The following is a 16,337-nucleotide window of genomic DNA, read 5'->3' as shown; positions in this document are numbered from 1 at the left end:
CAGGAGAAGCCACGTTGCATTCTGGTGACCCCGTGGTGGCCCCGTCAGGGCTGGTTCTCGATTCTGCTCCAGCAGTCGAGGGGGACCTTTTACCAGTTCCCGGCAGAACCGGACCTGTTGTCGGCCCAGGGAGGGCACGTGCTCCATCACAACGTGCCGCACCTGAAGCTGACAGCGTGGTTCATCGACCACTAGACTTCTCCACCAGGGTTCAGCAAGTGCTCCAGAGTAGCAGGAAACCTTCCACCCGTGCCTCTTACGAGAGGAAGTGGAAAAAGTTCAGTGACTTTGTGGTTGACTCTCCAATGTCACCTGACACTGTTGGGCTGCCCACAGTTTTTGACTTTCTTTTGTCCTTGGTGGATGAGGGGCTGGTATTCTCATCCATTAAGGTCTATTTAGCAGCTATTTCTGCTTTTCATGATTCAGTTGAGGGTTACTCTGTCTTTGCTCACCCGCAGTCCAAGAGATTTATGAAGGGATTGTTCCGCCTTCATCCCCCGTCTAGATCCCCTCCACAGCTGTGGGACTTGACTTTGGTCCTGGACAAGTTGACTCGTCGCCCCTTTGAGCCTATGGCGACATGTTCCCTGCAACTTTTGTCTTGGAAGACTGCATTTTTAGTTGCCATCACTTCGGCACGTCGTGCAGGGGAGCTCACAGCGATGCGGTGTGACTACCCATACCTTGCCTTTAGAGAGGCTGGGGTCTCTCTGGCCCCGGACATTACTTTTCTCCCGAAAGTGGTTTCCCAGTTTCACCTTAACTTAGAGGTTTGGTTGCCCACCTTTTACCCTAGCCCTTCCTCGGATGAGGAACGCAGACTGCACGCGTTAGATGTTAAGCGTGCCCTCCTGTTTTATCTAAACCGTTCACGGGGTTTTCGTAAGGACAATCAACTTTTTGTTTCCTACTCTGCCCCAAAGTTAGGGTCCAAAATTTCTTCTCAGAGACTGTCCAAATGGCTCACTGAGACGATCAGACTTTGTTATTTGTTGGCTAAGAAGCCTCTACCTGGACCTGTTCGTGGACACTCCACAAGGGCGATGGCCACGTCGGTGGCATTCCTGAAGGGTGTGTCCCTTTCCGATGTCTGCAAGGCGGCTACCTGGTCTTCTCCGCATGCCTTCATGAAGCACTACGCGCTGGACGTGCATGCTCAGCAGAGGACTCGGTTGGGAGCTGCGGTGTTGCAAGCTGTTTCTTCAGGCTGACCGTCTTCCCGCCTCCAGGTATGCTTTGCTTGCTAATCTCCCATGAGTGTGAGGCACAGAGACCACGAAGAAGATAGACAGGTTGCTTACCTGTAACTGTAGATCTTCGAGTGGTCATCTGTGCATTCACACTACCCGCCCTCCTTCCCCGCTGCTGACGGTCTCTCTTCAGTAAAGGGGCTTTCAGCGGTCAGGGAGGAACTGGCGGGATTGCCGCGCGAGCGCTGGTGGGCATGCGCAGTGGGTCGCTTGCGCATGCTCATTGGCGCCGAGCGCGGAAAAATCCCGGGCTTTTTCAGATACCGATTCGGGGATCGGCGCAGGCGCACTATCCCATGAGTGTGAATGCACAGATGACCACTCGAAGATCTACAGTTACAGGTAAGCAACCTGTCTTTTTTTCCCTGAAACACCCAGGAGCTGCACTTAGGCAATGAAGACAGTAGAGAATTTTTGAGGAGATGGCTATTAATTTTCCATTTGGTAGACTGGGCAAAGTCTCGTGGGCTATTTAAAAGAAGGAAAGAGAAGGGGGAGAATAAGTTGATGATACTGGGAATTCCAGGGGGAAAGAGTTGAATCAAGTGAAACCTTGTGAAGGAAGGTAGCCAAGAAAATGGCGGAGAAAGACTGACATGCACAGAGCTTGAACAGAAATCTGGAGGCTTTAAGATTATTCTGCCTACTGCCTAATTCACTATCAAAAGGAGGTGAGTTTTAGATCTCTGGTGAGAGAATGCATATATTATTCATTTATTTTCTTTTGGTCAGATTCATTTATTTTCTTTTGCACACATGTATGATTTGGATTCACCCTAGAATGTCTGCAGGCTCAAAGTCAGTTTCCACTGATTTCTTCCTCCCACAGAAGCCCCATATGGGCTTCCCTGAAGTGTTGCTACTGGGAAATCATGTCACCTGTGGCAAAGGGGCATTGGTGATCCACACACCGCCCCCCCCCCCCCCATGCAGCCATGGAAATTCTAGACAGGATTGAAGGCTTTGGTGTTTTCTTTTTGTAACCAATAACTTGCTTTTACAAGAAAAGTTGTCTTTTTCTTTTTTTCTGAATCATAGGGACTTTTAGGGTCATCTAGTCCAACCTCCTACCAGTGCAGGAAATTCACAAATACCTCCCTCTATACACCCCCAGTTACCCCTACTCCACACCCAGAAGATAGCAAAACAAACCCCCCAAAACCTCTAGGTCCCTGGCCAAACTGACCTGGAGAAAATTGCTTCCTGAAGCTTGTGTTATATGATTAGTTAGTGCCCATTAAGACTCTTCCTTTGTTCATGCTTACCAAATTAAAATGTGAATATGGGGAGTCTGTTGCTTGGATCTGAATCACTCTTATAAGGGACAAATCCACAGTTTCCCATATCATGGTGGTTTGGAGTAGAAGTTTGATTCTTTCCTTGAACCAGAAGAGGGTACAGGTTGCAGATAGGGTTGCCAAGTACAATTCAAGAAATATCTGGGGACTTTGGGGGTGGAGCCAGGAGACATTAGGGGTGGAGCCAAGATCAAGGCTGTGATGAGCATAATTGAACTCCAAAGGGAGTTCTGGCCATCACATTTAAAGGGACGGCATACCTTTTCAATTCCTTCCTTCCATAGGAAATGATGAAGGATAGGAGCACCTTCTTTTTGGGCTCATAAAATTGGACCTCCTGGCCCAATCTTTTTGAAACTTGGGGGGTATTTTGGGGAGAGACACTATATGCTATACGGAAAATTTGGTGCCTCTACCCCAAAAAACAACCCCCCCCCCCAGAGCCCAAGATACCCGCAGATCAATTCTCCATGATTTTCTATGGAAATAAATCTCCATAGGGAATAATAGAGTTCCCAGCAGACATTTCCCTCCCCTCCCCCCTGCTTTCTGATGACCCTGAAGTGGGGGGATGGTCTCCAAACCAGGGGATCCCCTGCCCCCACCTGGGGATTGGCAACCCTAGTTGCAGATTATCAGACAAGTTTACATCTAACTCTTAACTTGCTGATGGCAGTGGGAGGGAAGGGAATCAATCCTATATATGTTGTGGGTTGGTGGCATAAAGTCAGAGAGGTGATCTCCATATCACGATCTAGCACCTTGAGGTTTGGACCAGCTGACTAAATTCCACACCCAGGGCCAGCCTGCCACTATGCAAACTAGGCGATTGCCTAGGCCCTAGGGCATCAGCCTTCTGGGGACACCAAATTGGGTGACCCCCATGTGACTTGGTGAGGTCATGCCACTGCCCAGCCTGGCCACATCTCCGAGTTCCCTCCGTGCAGGCCTCTCGGAGTCTTCAAGAGGCATGGGTGGAGGGGCATTCTCCCTGCTTTTGCACCCTTGGGTGCAAAGGATCTCTCCCCCCCCCACGTCTCTCGAAGACTTCAAGAGGAGTGGGCAGCGGGGCTTTCTCCGATGGGCCCATAAGATAGAATGGGGGAATAGGATGGCAGTGCCCCCGAGAAGGGGTTGCCCTACCACCGCATCTCTCAGAGTATTTGAGCAGCTTGTGGGGGGCGGGGAGATCCTTTCCCTGCTTTTGCACCCCAGAGGTGCAATGGAGTCCATAGGATAGAATGGGTCCATAGGATAGAATGGAGGGATTGGGCTGCCACTACGATGCAACACTGCAGAAGAGATTTTAAACTTTAAACACTTTTTCTGTGGTCACACCACAGCAGCAGCTCAATCTCTTCATTCTATCCTGTGGGCCCATAGGATAGAATGGAGAGATCTTTCTCCAGTGACCCCCAGAGGGGAAGTAAATGGTTAGCCTTGTGTAGGGCGCCAAAGGGTCCAGGGCCAGGCCTGTCTGCACCCTCTCTGGGATCTGTTTTGGTTCTCTTTGCACACTGCTGCAGGAGATTCTATGACTCTGTTCCTAATTTGTCTGTGCCAGATCACTTTATGATCTTTCATACCATTATTACTCTTCAGGGGGAAATGGAAAAAGGGCACTCTCTTTAGAATTACCAGTATGTTTTAAGAAATGTCTTCATTATGCAAATGTATATCCTGCATGAATTTTAATTTCTATAGCTGGGCTACTGGTCAAAGCTTTGTAGACTGTGTGATCAATAATCATCTACCTGTTGTGTCAGAATATATTATATACAGCCAGGAGGACTATATCATTGCTGTTCATAGGTTAAAAGCAATGTTTCAATGTCTAATAGAGATGCCCTTCAAAAGCATAATGAAAAGACTGCTCTTTAAAAATAGAAGCAAGCTTCTGGGAACATATTACATCATCTTAAGAGGTATTGTTTGTAGAATGTTAACTGTAGGGTGACTAAAAAGCTCTTTAGTGGTTATCGTAAACTGCTCCATTTCCTTTTTTAAAAATTACTTTTTATCTAGGACAAGTGCTTTTAAATCAGTGGTTAGAATTAAAAGTGATCTTGTAGACATGAAGCATTTTTTTTACAGTTATCTCAAACTATTCTGTAATACAGGTAGTCTGGGCTAAATTGCTTCTTAGAATCTACTCAGGAATCCTGAAGATTTAATGTTTATTTTGCAAGGGATATCAAATTCTATTATCGTAAACATACAGACAGACCCAGAAATATCTTGCAAGTTCTCCCTGAAATAAAGAGGCCTAACTGGTGACTGTCAGGAGTTACTGATATATCTCAACAAGTAAGAAATACCTGTCTGTTTCGAAACAGTCACAATCAACATATGCATTTGAATATCAGTGGTCAAAATGCTTTGGTTGTGCATTGCAGTATAAACAAAAATATGTGTAAACGCATCTACAAACAATTAAATTATTAATTACTGCTGTATTGCAGCTTGTATAGTCCTGTTGAGTTTTGATATATTTATAGCCTTTTTGGGGCTAGCTACAGGAAGAAAAGTGGGATAAAAGGATTTTTATAAAGAATGAAACCCTGGCAAAAAGCAATTTAGCTCTTAGCTACCTTCTTAACCTCAATGCAATAGTTTGTTTAGGTGAACATTTTCTTCTTCTGTTTGTACAATTTGCTCAGAAGGGTTGGATCACATCATGCTGAAGAACCAGTGTGGTGTAGTGCTTAAAGTGTCACACTAGGATCTGGGAAATCCAGGTTCAAATTCCCAATTGTGCCATGGAAGCTTGCTGGGTGACCTTAGGTTAGTCACTGTCTCTCAGCCTAACCTATTGCACAGGGTTGTTGCAAAGATAAAAACAGAGGAAGTGAGAACAATATTGTAAGCTGCTTTGAGTTCCCATTGAGGAGAAAAATAAATAAACAGCCACCTCCCTCTGTTATCTCCAGGGCAGGCCCGGTGCTAGGGGTGCCTGTGCCCCTAGGCAGAACGGCTCACCTCAGCCCCCCCAGGGTTATTTTCGCGCGTGCATAGCACGCGTACCTCAATGATGCCGTTATGATGTCACTGCCATGTGCGTCCACCCGGACTTTGCCCAGCTGGCGGGGGGGGCAGTTGGGACGGCAGTGGACACAGGAAAATAAACAGCGGTTGGCAGCCAGCCAGCCGTGGGGAGGCGAGTGGTGGTGAGAGGCCACAGGGAGGCGAGCAGCAGTGGGAGGCGAGTGGTGGGAGCTGGGAGGGAACGGCAGCGAAGGGTGGCGGCAGGCAGCACAGCATGGCACGGCGGTGGGCAGGGACTGGGAGGGGGCAGCAGCAAGGCAAACAGTGGCGGGAGGGGGCAGCCATGAGCAGCACAGCAGTGGACGGGTGGCACAGCATGGCAGTGGGCGGGGACGGCAGCAGGCGTGGGGAGGGGGGGCCAAGTGGCATCCGAGGCAGCCACCTACTTGGCCTACACTCACGGCCTACTCAAGAACCAACTGACCATCCCCAGGCCGAAGGAGGCAAAACTGCAGAGGATTCATATGCGGGCCTTCTCTATTGTAGCTGCACACCTATGGAACCAGTTCCCGGAAGAAGTGCAGGCCCTGCGGAACCTTGAACAGTTCCGCAGGGCCTGCAAGACCATCCTTTTTGGGATGGCCTTTACCGATTAAATGACAGAGTGACTCGCCTAAGTGATTTTCACCACCATGCTTATTGGAAATAGCACCAGAATGTTAATTTAATTTTTTTTTTAAATTACGGTAGATTGTTTTAAAACTAGTTACTGTTTTTAAATATTATATAATTTATTGTATTTGATGTTGTTAGCCGCCCTGAGCCTGCTTCGGTGTGGAGGGCGGGATTTATTTATTTATTATTTATTACTTTACATTTATATCCCGCCCTCTCCGCAATATTGATTGATTGATTGATTGACGCCCTGGCCCTGCTCCAGGGCTCCAATCTTCTTCAACTCCTGTAAGACTGCATATAACTGTTTTCCTGTTTGTACACTGGAGATCAACTGTGCCTTCATTGCACGTTTTGTTGCACATGCATTTCCGTTTTCTTAACTGACCTGTGTTTTATCCACTCTTGATTTGCTTCTTCTCATGGTTTCTGCCTTGTGAGATCCCTTTTTCAGGGGTATGGTTTTTCTGCCCTTCACAATGCAGATGCTGGTTATCCATTCATGCTTAGACTGTATGGAGCAAGAGAAGCACTGTACTATTAAGCAAAGTAGACATTCCATTAAGTGAGATTAAAACGTGAGTAGCAAAGCTTTCACTGAGTACACATTGAGTTCAAACAAGTAACCTTTTCCTCAAACACTCAGAAAACGGTGATGTGGCTGGCACTGACTTTCAAAACTAAATAAAATTAACAGGAAAGGGCAACCGATAGTTTAAAGTAGCATTTTTCACTTTTTGTATATAGGAGCATCATGCCCTGAATCAGATTATAGTCTCTCATCTGTCTGAAGGTTTGTCTATATTTGGTGCATAGTCCTACAATTTAATATTCTACTCACAGAGTTGAAGGTGTGTGGAATTCATTTTTTCTGCCTCATAGAAAAGATCTGCCTGGAGCTTACTTATCTTTTTAAAAAATTGAATTAAAATGCTTTGGTGCTGTTAGTTGAAAATAAAGAAGAGCTAACAGACTACAAGCAAAACAAAGCCTTCCTTTTCTTCTCATGACAGGATACCATATATTTCTAGGTGCCTCTATACAGATGACTCAAAATTTGCTACAAAAGAAGTTTCATTATTAGTCAGATCCTCCTTTCTACTATTATGAGCATATGAAAAATCCTTGATGGTGGGTGGACAGATTTTTTTTATATCAAGGCAATTTAAATCACCACCAAAAAAATAAAGATTTAAATAAAGATTTGCATTTTGAAATTTGTATGCTAAAAGATGTGTGTGTGTCTATATATATATATAGACACACACACAAGCATACATAGGGAACATGCAAGGAGATTATGATCCAGTTTTACTACAGTTATAAAAAAATTGCCTTCAGTGTAAGAGTACTTTAACTTTGTACTGAGTTGTATAGAGACTCATTTTGAACTATGTGTTTAAAGAAGCAACGTCATTTTAAAGAATTAAAAGATGTCATTTTTAAATATATTAATTTTTATGCTCTCTATGACTATGAAATCTAAATCACCATCATAAATATTTCCTTTTAAAAGATGGTGTAGCTGAGCAGGATTTGTTTGTTGCAAGCAAGACTTCCAGCACCTGGAAACAAAACCCTTTTAGCAAAGTGATTATAGTTCTCAGATAGCCGACAAACAATTTTTTCTTGTCTTCCCAGAGGTCTCTGATAAAAATCAGTGGCATCTCCTGTTTACATTTCTGTTTTGATTCACCTCCCCCCAAAGCTATAGATCAAAATAAACACACTTCCATGTTTTAAACTACTTTAAGACAATTTTGTTATTTTAAAGGTGGGGTATTTTAAAGAAATAATACTGTGGAGCTGACCACACAAATCACCTGGGTCATCCCTGTAGTTAAATGCTCTATTCACCTACCTTGGTAATGTTTTAAATATATATTTAGCATTTGAGAAATAAGTGTCTACTTTCTAACTTAATACATACCTCCTGTCACTGTGCAAGACTTCCTATTCTCACTCTGTGAGAGAGCAATGTCCCATGTTTGTTGTTTTCAGTTAGTGAATAGAATTTGTTAAGTAAGAAAGGAGAGACATAAAATAAATGTTCCAAAGCTCACTTTTCTGTGTCCAATTAAAATTAAAAGCAAATTCCTTACATTAGAGTCAAGAAAGCTAATGTTAGCAGATAGGGAGCTAGATTTGAACCCAGTGAGGTCTCATTCATCCACTTAGGATCAAACTACATCAGACACCCAGAATGCCATGGTCAGGACTCATGTTTAATGACCTTAAAAAGCATCTGGGAGGGAGGCAATACGAGATAGAGTCAAGACATTGGGGAAACATGGGTGTTTGTCTCCTCTCCCTGGGAAACCATATCCCTGACTGAAAATGGCTGCCTCAGGCTGCTTTAAACTCTGATAGGGACAAGAGATGGGTACTGCTGCTGTTATAATATTTCCCCCCTATTGATCCTTGAAGGAACCTAGGTGAGGCCATTTTCAGTCAGGGAAATGTCATGGACGACAGCTAATCTCCTCCTTCCCCCACACCATCCAAACCAAATCAATCCTTCCCCAGCTGATTTTTCAAGCCAGGTTATGCATCTGAAGTGCCAGTCACAGAACTGACTTTAGAGTACCTTGCACTGCATGGGTTTTTGTAACACAGACTGCATTAGTGGCTAAAGATAATAATATAGATAATATCTATTACTTAAAATCCAGCCCTGCCCAGACTTCTGGTCACTTTTGTAAATTCCCCCTACTCCATTGTGAGTAGTTCCCCCTACTCCATTGATGTAAAACTGTAGAACTTATTGCCCTAGTAGGATAGTTTCACTGGATCCACTTACCTACTTGCCTTCACTGTATTGCCTTTGTCCCTCTTTTTTATAAGGAGCACGGGACTGGTGTGGACATTAAAATTTCTTGTGTGCTTAAATAAGTAAATAAATACGTAAATAAATAAATGACAAGTGCTACAGAGCAGTTTGTCTTGTAGCTGTCTTCAGTATTGCTGTGATTTACCAGAGATAAGACCTTGAATCTACCAGGGTTGAATCTTGAAATACTTGAGGAGAGGTGTCAGGAATTTTACTTGGCCCTTCTATATACAAGATTTGTGTATGACCACTGGGCCATAACCCCTCCTTTAAGGGGGACAAGCAAGTTCCAATTTTTCTCCATAAAGATTACAATCTGTGAGCTCAGATGAAGATAACATTCAATCTTCCTCTAGCCAGCTTTCTTTCAGGAAGACAGATCTGCTTTAGGAAGATATGGAGCCAAATGTCCATGTGAACAAACAGCTTGGCAGTCTGTGCACTTAAAATTTACAGGGAATTTGTGTTCTTTCTTCACCTATCTCTTTAATTTCTTCTTCAGTGAGAATATGAGTTAAAGCCCATGGCACAGAGTGGTAAAGCTGCAGTACTGCAGTCGGAGCCCTCTGCTCACGACCTGAATTCGATCCCAGTGGAAGCTGGTTCAGGTAGCCAGCTCCAGGTTGACTCAGCCTTCCATCCTTCCGAGGTTGGCAAAATGAGTACCCAGCTTTCTGGGGGGAAAGTATAGATGACTGGGGAAGGCAGTGGCAAACCACCCTGTAAAAAGTCTGCCGTGAAAACATTGTGAAAGCAACGTCACCCTGGAGTCAAAAACAACTGGTGTTTGCACAGGGGAATACCTTTACCTTTCTTTACCTTTAACATTTTGGTACACTGAAATAACTGTGTAAACAGGTATTTTATATTGTGGTGATTTCATGCCAAGTAAGGATTTCTTAAAAAGGGATTTCACGGGAATCTCCATACTTTAAAATGAATATGGTATTTCTAACATAGAATGGCACTGTAGTATGGGTTGCTGCAGTTCCCTCTTCTGCTATGGAGTCTTCTGACTTCTTTGACATTCTGTGATTGATTTTTCTTCCTTCTTTGAGTCAAATGGGAAGGAGTAACAAACAGTAAAGACATCATTTTTGCCCCTTCAGTATTATGAGATCAGACCTTAGGTCAGGTTATGTCCACAAAGATTAATGGGTATGAGTTACACATTAAAAAATGGAAATGCTGAGACACCAGTGAGAGCATATTTCAAAATCTCTTGGAACATTCTGTAACAAACCTTAAAGTCACTCTGCTTGGACAGCAAAGTTGCAAAGAAAACTTCAGTGTGAAGCTACTGAATTCATCAGCAGATTTAACAATGAGGATTGGTCTCAGCCAATCCTATGAATTCTTACCTTACTACAAAAAAGTAGTTGTCACCTAGTTTGCTTAAGCTATGGATCCTGCTGTGCCTGTTTGTAGTGGTGGATGGAAATCAGGAGTGGTCTGTAACAGTAGTTCAGTCTGATTCCTTTGACTGGATTTTATATTGATCATAATATTGTGACACACATACAGCTATCTCTTTCATTTCTTGTCCTGCTGTCCAACTTGACAAAAGCAACCTTTTCCCCTCCTCTCTTTATTAAGAGTAGAGCCAGGGCCTTTTTTTTGAACAGGAACACACAGGAATGCAGTTCCAGCTGCCTTGGTGTCAGGGGGTATGGCCTAATATGCAAATGAGTCCCTGCTGGGTATTTTCTACAAAAAAGCCCTGTGTGGAACAGTGGTGACATCAGGGGTGTGGCCTAATATGCAACTGAGTTTCTGCTGGGCTTTTTCTACAAAAAGCCCTGTGGGTAAAGCTACTTGCAGTGCAGTTCCGAGCAGAGCCCTTCCAAGTCCGTTGAAGTCAGTGGACTTATAAGAGCACAGGTCTGCTGAGGATTGCATATTAGCCACTTAGGTTACTACTTAGTGTGTCTGCAAAGTGGTGTTCTGACCCAAAAAGCTTATGCAGGAATAAATTGTGTTAATCTTAATGTGCCCCTAGGCTCTAGCATTTTTTTACTGCAACTGACTAATAGTGCTACCCTTCTGGAATAAGTAGGAATAAGTAGGTTTATGAATTTTTATTTCTTATAATGTGGTTTGGGGCCAGTTCGAAAGTCTGGCTAATGATAAGCTTGGACTCTAAAACATGTATTCAGACTTTTTTTAAATAAATGAGATGCTAACATTAATAATGTATTCCATGTTTCCACTCATAATTTGAAATCAGATGATGCAGTTTTGCAACTGCTTATCATAACCACTAGTATAGATTGCTCACTGTGTATGAACTTGTGTGGCCAAGTCAACCTTATCCCAGCTCTGCTTGAAGATAAATTCATTTTAAATAAACAGTTCTGTTGGGGCTGAAATCTTTTCCAATATTACACATTTTCAACTTCATTCTGAATGGAAAGAATGAAGGCACTTGTTTCAGTTTCCTTGGAATAACTTGATCTTGAGCAGTTTCCCATGCATGTGTACAACTTTAGAAGCTCTTTTCTAACCATGCCCTTTAGGCTGTCTTTTCTGTCACCCTGCTCAGGTTTCACTGGCTTTCAGCGTAGAAATATATGCATTTATCTAAGGGGAGAGCAGTTCAAACTCAAAGTTAGAAGTGGCTTACTAGCCTCGGTAACTGTGTGCTTGTCTTTTTAATTCAGTCAATATTTGTGTTTGAGTCTTGAGCAGAAGAAAGGAGGTGAAACGTCATTTATGTTTTATGCTTGCAGTTAATTTATATAAAAGAGAAGCAGATGGTGCACATTAGGTATGATCCCAACACTCTAAAAAGCAAGAGTAGCAATCCTAGCAAATCTCTTCTGTAAACGGTATACACCCAACAGCTGTCTTGCCTTCCTGTTTACTCTTCCGTGCATCTCTTCTTTCTTTACTCTTCTCTCTCCCTTGTTCTACTCCAGCTGTAATTCATTTTTAATACATAGTTCTGCAGCTGACCCACAAACTGGATATGAAAACGAAGAAGATCCTTCACTTCTTCATACTTTATATTTCACTCTGTCTCTCCCCTCCCCTTTCTCTACTTGCTTTAGAGTATAAATAATTTCTAGAAGGTGCATTGTCTGGGTTGGCTTCAAACGGCCATGTTTAACATTCTCATTTTAGTTGCTGAAGTCTGAAGTTAGAGAAGAAATTGAAATAAGCAATTACATAATGGTAGAACACTGTGATCTTGCTGGTTCCTGTGGTGGTTATTCCCAGCATTTGGGACTTGAATGCATTTACATTTAGTTTTTTTCTGTAGTGTCAGCACTGGAAAGTTTCAATGGGGGTTGCAGGCTTAGAAAATAGTGTCCAGATCTCAAGGGTTTTTTTTTTCTCCCCCAGACTTAGAAACTAGAAAGGCAATTAACAGAGGATCATATTGTCCAATTAGGCCTGTGGAATGGAATAAGATTAAGCACTGTGAGCACCATGGGAGCATCCTGGGCTAAACAGTACTACAACTATAACATTTCCTTTAAAAATTTGGCATGACCACCTGTAAGCTACAATGACAAATTAAAATGCATCTCTCCCCCCACCCCCGCAAGAAAAATACCCTTTACAATGTTCTGATACAAGTTCTTGCCATTCTAGTGGGGCTGTCTTTTATTTTTCCTGCCTCTCAGATGACAAAAATTAGGATATACTAAGTTAGCAAAGAGTGAGGCAGTTTGCACTGTCTTGTGTAATGGGCATATTTGCAGTTTTACCTCTTGGAAATGTAGGCATTATGCTTTTGAATTCCATAAATATGCAAAGTTATAGTTATAAATGATGCATTTTATATAATTAAAACAGCAAGATCAGTTTACATTTGAGGAAAGTATTGTATATATTTCTGTGTTCCTGAATTTTTCATTCTTTTTCCTGAGGAAAAAAGGAGGGTGCTTCAATGTATGGGCACTTTACATCTTTATTTAGGTATTTGGAAAGGGCATACAACATTTGGAATTCTAGCAGGTATACAAATGATGTTAAATGCAGTTAATATTATTGCAGGACATTTCAGTGCAGCATCACCTTTTGATGGTGAACTCTCAACATGCATGGTTGGAGGGGAAGGTAAAAACAATCTGATCTCGTTAACATTAGAATCTGTCTAGCAATTTATATGCTCCAGCAGAAATCCTCATCCTCTGGATCTGTTCATCATTCTCTTTCCATCCTCTGCTCTCAGGATGACATCACCATCTCTGAATTACTAAATAGCTCTGTTGCTGTTTAGGACTCAGATCACATAGGTAATGTTTGAGCAGCGGTAATGTTTGAGCATTAATACAGCTGAGAGGCCCAGACTAGGGATGCTGCAAATTTTGACAGAAGCAGGATTGCGACATGAACTTACCTTGGTCAACTCTCTGTCAGTATAAGTATCCCCCTATAATGTTTTTTTTTCCAGTTTGAGTTGATTGGCACTAGCATACCATTGCACCAAGAATCTTACCTAATGGTAGAAATGGTGTAATATGCCAGCAATATCCATTTTTAAAGAGGTTGACAACGTGTTATAGTGTCATGCAAAACAAACATATCCAAACATTTTGCACAGCTCAGCAAGGAAAGAAAAACAGCCTTTTGAAGGTCAGAAGGAGGGAAACGGCAAGCAGCTGCAAGCTGCCCTGTGCCATTTTGAAAGTGGAGCTTCACTCTGCCACATCCCCATAGTGATGGCAGAGGAGATGTCCACACAGACTCCCCCCGCTTCCGTGGCCATGATTTCTCTTATAGACATCTCCCCCTCCAGATTAAAGAGGAAATCACAGGAGTGCTGTATCAAGCTCAGAAGTAACACAGTATAATGTGGATGTCCCCTTTTAAGCCAGGGCCTTCCAACTTTCCACATGGGTGGGGGGAATTCTTATATAGAACCAGCCCTCATCAGTGTTGTTGGTTCTGGTGTAGGTTAGGAGATCAGATCGAGTATGTGTGCATTCAACCATTAAGTGACTTGAAGTTCAAAATGTAAGTTTTGATCATTTTCTGAACTTGCAAAGATTTTGAAAAATAGGTGTAGCTTCATGCTGATGAAGCTGTTCTAAATTCTGGGGTTACTGTCTTGTACAGCTGTGTTAGGGACACAGCAAGTTATACCACTTAAGGGTATACAAAACAAAAGCCGGACATTTTAATAGTGCTTCATACTGGATCCTTTCCGTTGCTTGGCAGAGGAAAATGTGCAGCATTTGGGAACACAGCAGTGCATTAAGTATCATAATAACCAGTATTGACACAGAAAGCATATGGTCTTATATTACATATTAAGTCAAGAAGATCTAATATTACTTAATCTTTCCTGTTTACAAACCATCTTTCCTTTAAAACAGGAAAAATGTGTTTTGCATAGGCCAAACTTTGTCTCTCATAACAACAACAATAACAATCTATGCTAGGCTATCTCATATGAGCTTTTGAGTGGATATTACAGTATACTGTGAGACATGACTCTGGATTATGAAACATTTAATTAATCATATGCCTTCCAAAGACTGATAGTGCTCCTCCGGTTAATGCTCATTTGACATGCATGGGGCAGCTACAGACCAGGCTCTTTCAGTAACAAAGTCCATTACCTTGTTTAAGGCTGTAGTAGAAAGCTGTTTGTAAGCTGGGCTGGTGTGAGCTAGCTCACAGTTTTTTAGCCTCTGGTTTACACATTTTTGTCTTAGCTTAGGAAAAATGGCCCCAGAACAAACTAATTTATGCAGTAGCTCACAACTTTAATTCCAGTAGTTCACAAAGTAGAATTTTTGCTCACAAGTCTTAGAGGGAGTATTGTTTGTAACGTAGCATAGCCTAATTTTTGCCATCTGAGAGGCAGGAAAAATAAAAGACAGCCCCACTAGAATGGCAAGGATGCTGTAAAGGGTATTTTTCTTGATGCTTTCTCTATAATCCAGTGAATGTACAGAGAGGGAAGGGGAACAAGAGGAGTAATTAGAGGATCCTTCAAAAACACTGAATATAAGGTGTTTCAGACTTTTTTTCCAAGCTGAGAAGAGATTTTCAAGCTGCAATTGAGATTGAATCCCACATCATGGCAAAGATGTGACCACTGTCAAGCCGCAACATTAGAACTGATAAGGTTTGAGTACAGAAAACAGCAATGGTAATATTTCTGGGTGAGGTTTCAGATTATTCCATTGACTTGAGGACAGTCTTAATAGAAAATCTGTAGCCATGGGAAACAGAGGCCCCTTAACATCTTGATGGAAGAAGAAGCATAGGCAAGGCATGATTCTTTCTCTTGAAATGGATAGGAGAACAAAGCACCTTGGTCACCTTGCTTATGTGGTTCCTTTATGCTGAACATGGCTGTAACTAGGCAGGGTCTGCTCTGCTCTGCTTAATATTGCTTGTTTGCAAATAAAAAATGGAAAATCTGCAGAAATATTGAAGCCAAGGACAAAGCCAAAATTGCCTTCCTTTCCTTAAAGGAAAACAAAAACTTGAACTTTTTTGGGAAATTGAAATATATGTAATATTTTCTATCAAACCTGAACTTACTTTGGTATTTAAACAACATAAAATGCATAATTTTAAACTTAACATAAAATTCTATTAATTGGCATAGTTATGGCCTTCAGGAATGTCTGCCTTAGTATTGCTCCAAAAAAACTGTGAATGAGAGAGCAGTGTGGACTGCTGCACCCGATTTATGTTAGTATATGTACGGTACTTTAATTTTTGACAAGCAAAAGTTGGCATTAGAAATGGAAACCCTGCAGTAAACAAAAGAAAATATATGGATAGAAATACTCTTGTACAGTCACAATAGGTAGAACAGCCAGCATATTTGGATGTCAAGTTTATAACATTTGAAACACTGACCTTTTAAATAAACTATTAGTGCAGGGATGTCAAACTTATTTGTTATGAGGGCCGGATCTGACATGAGGCCTTGTCAGGCCAGGCCATGTATGTACCTATATAAGATTAATGTTTAATTCGATTTATACCCCACCCTCCCCACCGAGGCATGCTCAAAGTAGCAGAGATATAAAGGACACAAACAGAATTAAAGATTTTTTAAAAAACTTAAAATAAAACATGCTTAAAATATTAGTAATTATTGGTCGTAAAGGTGCTTTCTTTGTATTTCTCCTATGGGATCCAGGGGACTGGCCAAAGGAAGCTCTGGCTCTTTCCGTCTTTCCCCAGGAGATAAGGAGGGGGAGGAGCCTCAGCCAGTAGAAGAAAGAGAGGCTTTTCTCAGTAGATCTACTGTGTGATTGAGAGAGCCTGGCAAAGCAAGCTTTGCCTCCCCTCCACCCCCGCCACTCTATAGTGCCTATG

At 42.3% G+C, this 16,337-nt stretch overlaps 1 protein-coding gene across 8 annotated transcripts in view; it reads left to right on the top strand.

The window, feature by feature from the left end:
- Window positions 1-16,337, top strand: part of ICA1 (islet cell autoantigen 1) — a 92,992-nt gene that overhangs the window by 36,079 nt on the left and 40,576 nt on the right. The gene's annotated exons all lie outside the window — the stretch shown is intronic.

The sequence above is a fragment of the Heteronotia binoei genome, chromosome 10 (assembly GCF_032191835.1).
Source record: "Heteronotia binoei isolate CCM8104 ecotype False Entrance Well chromosome 10, APGP_CSIRO_Hbin_v1, whole genome shotgun sequence".
Lineage (NCBI taxonomy): Eukaryota > Metazoa > Chordata > Lepidosauria > Squamata > Gekkonidae > Heteronotia > Heteronotia binoei.
The sequence above is the reverse complement of the archived record's forward strand: the minus strand, read 5'-3'. Positions and strand labels throughout refer to the sequence as shown.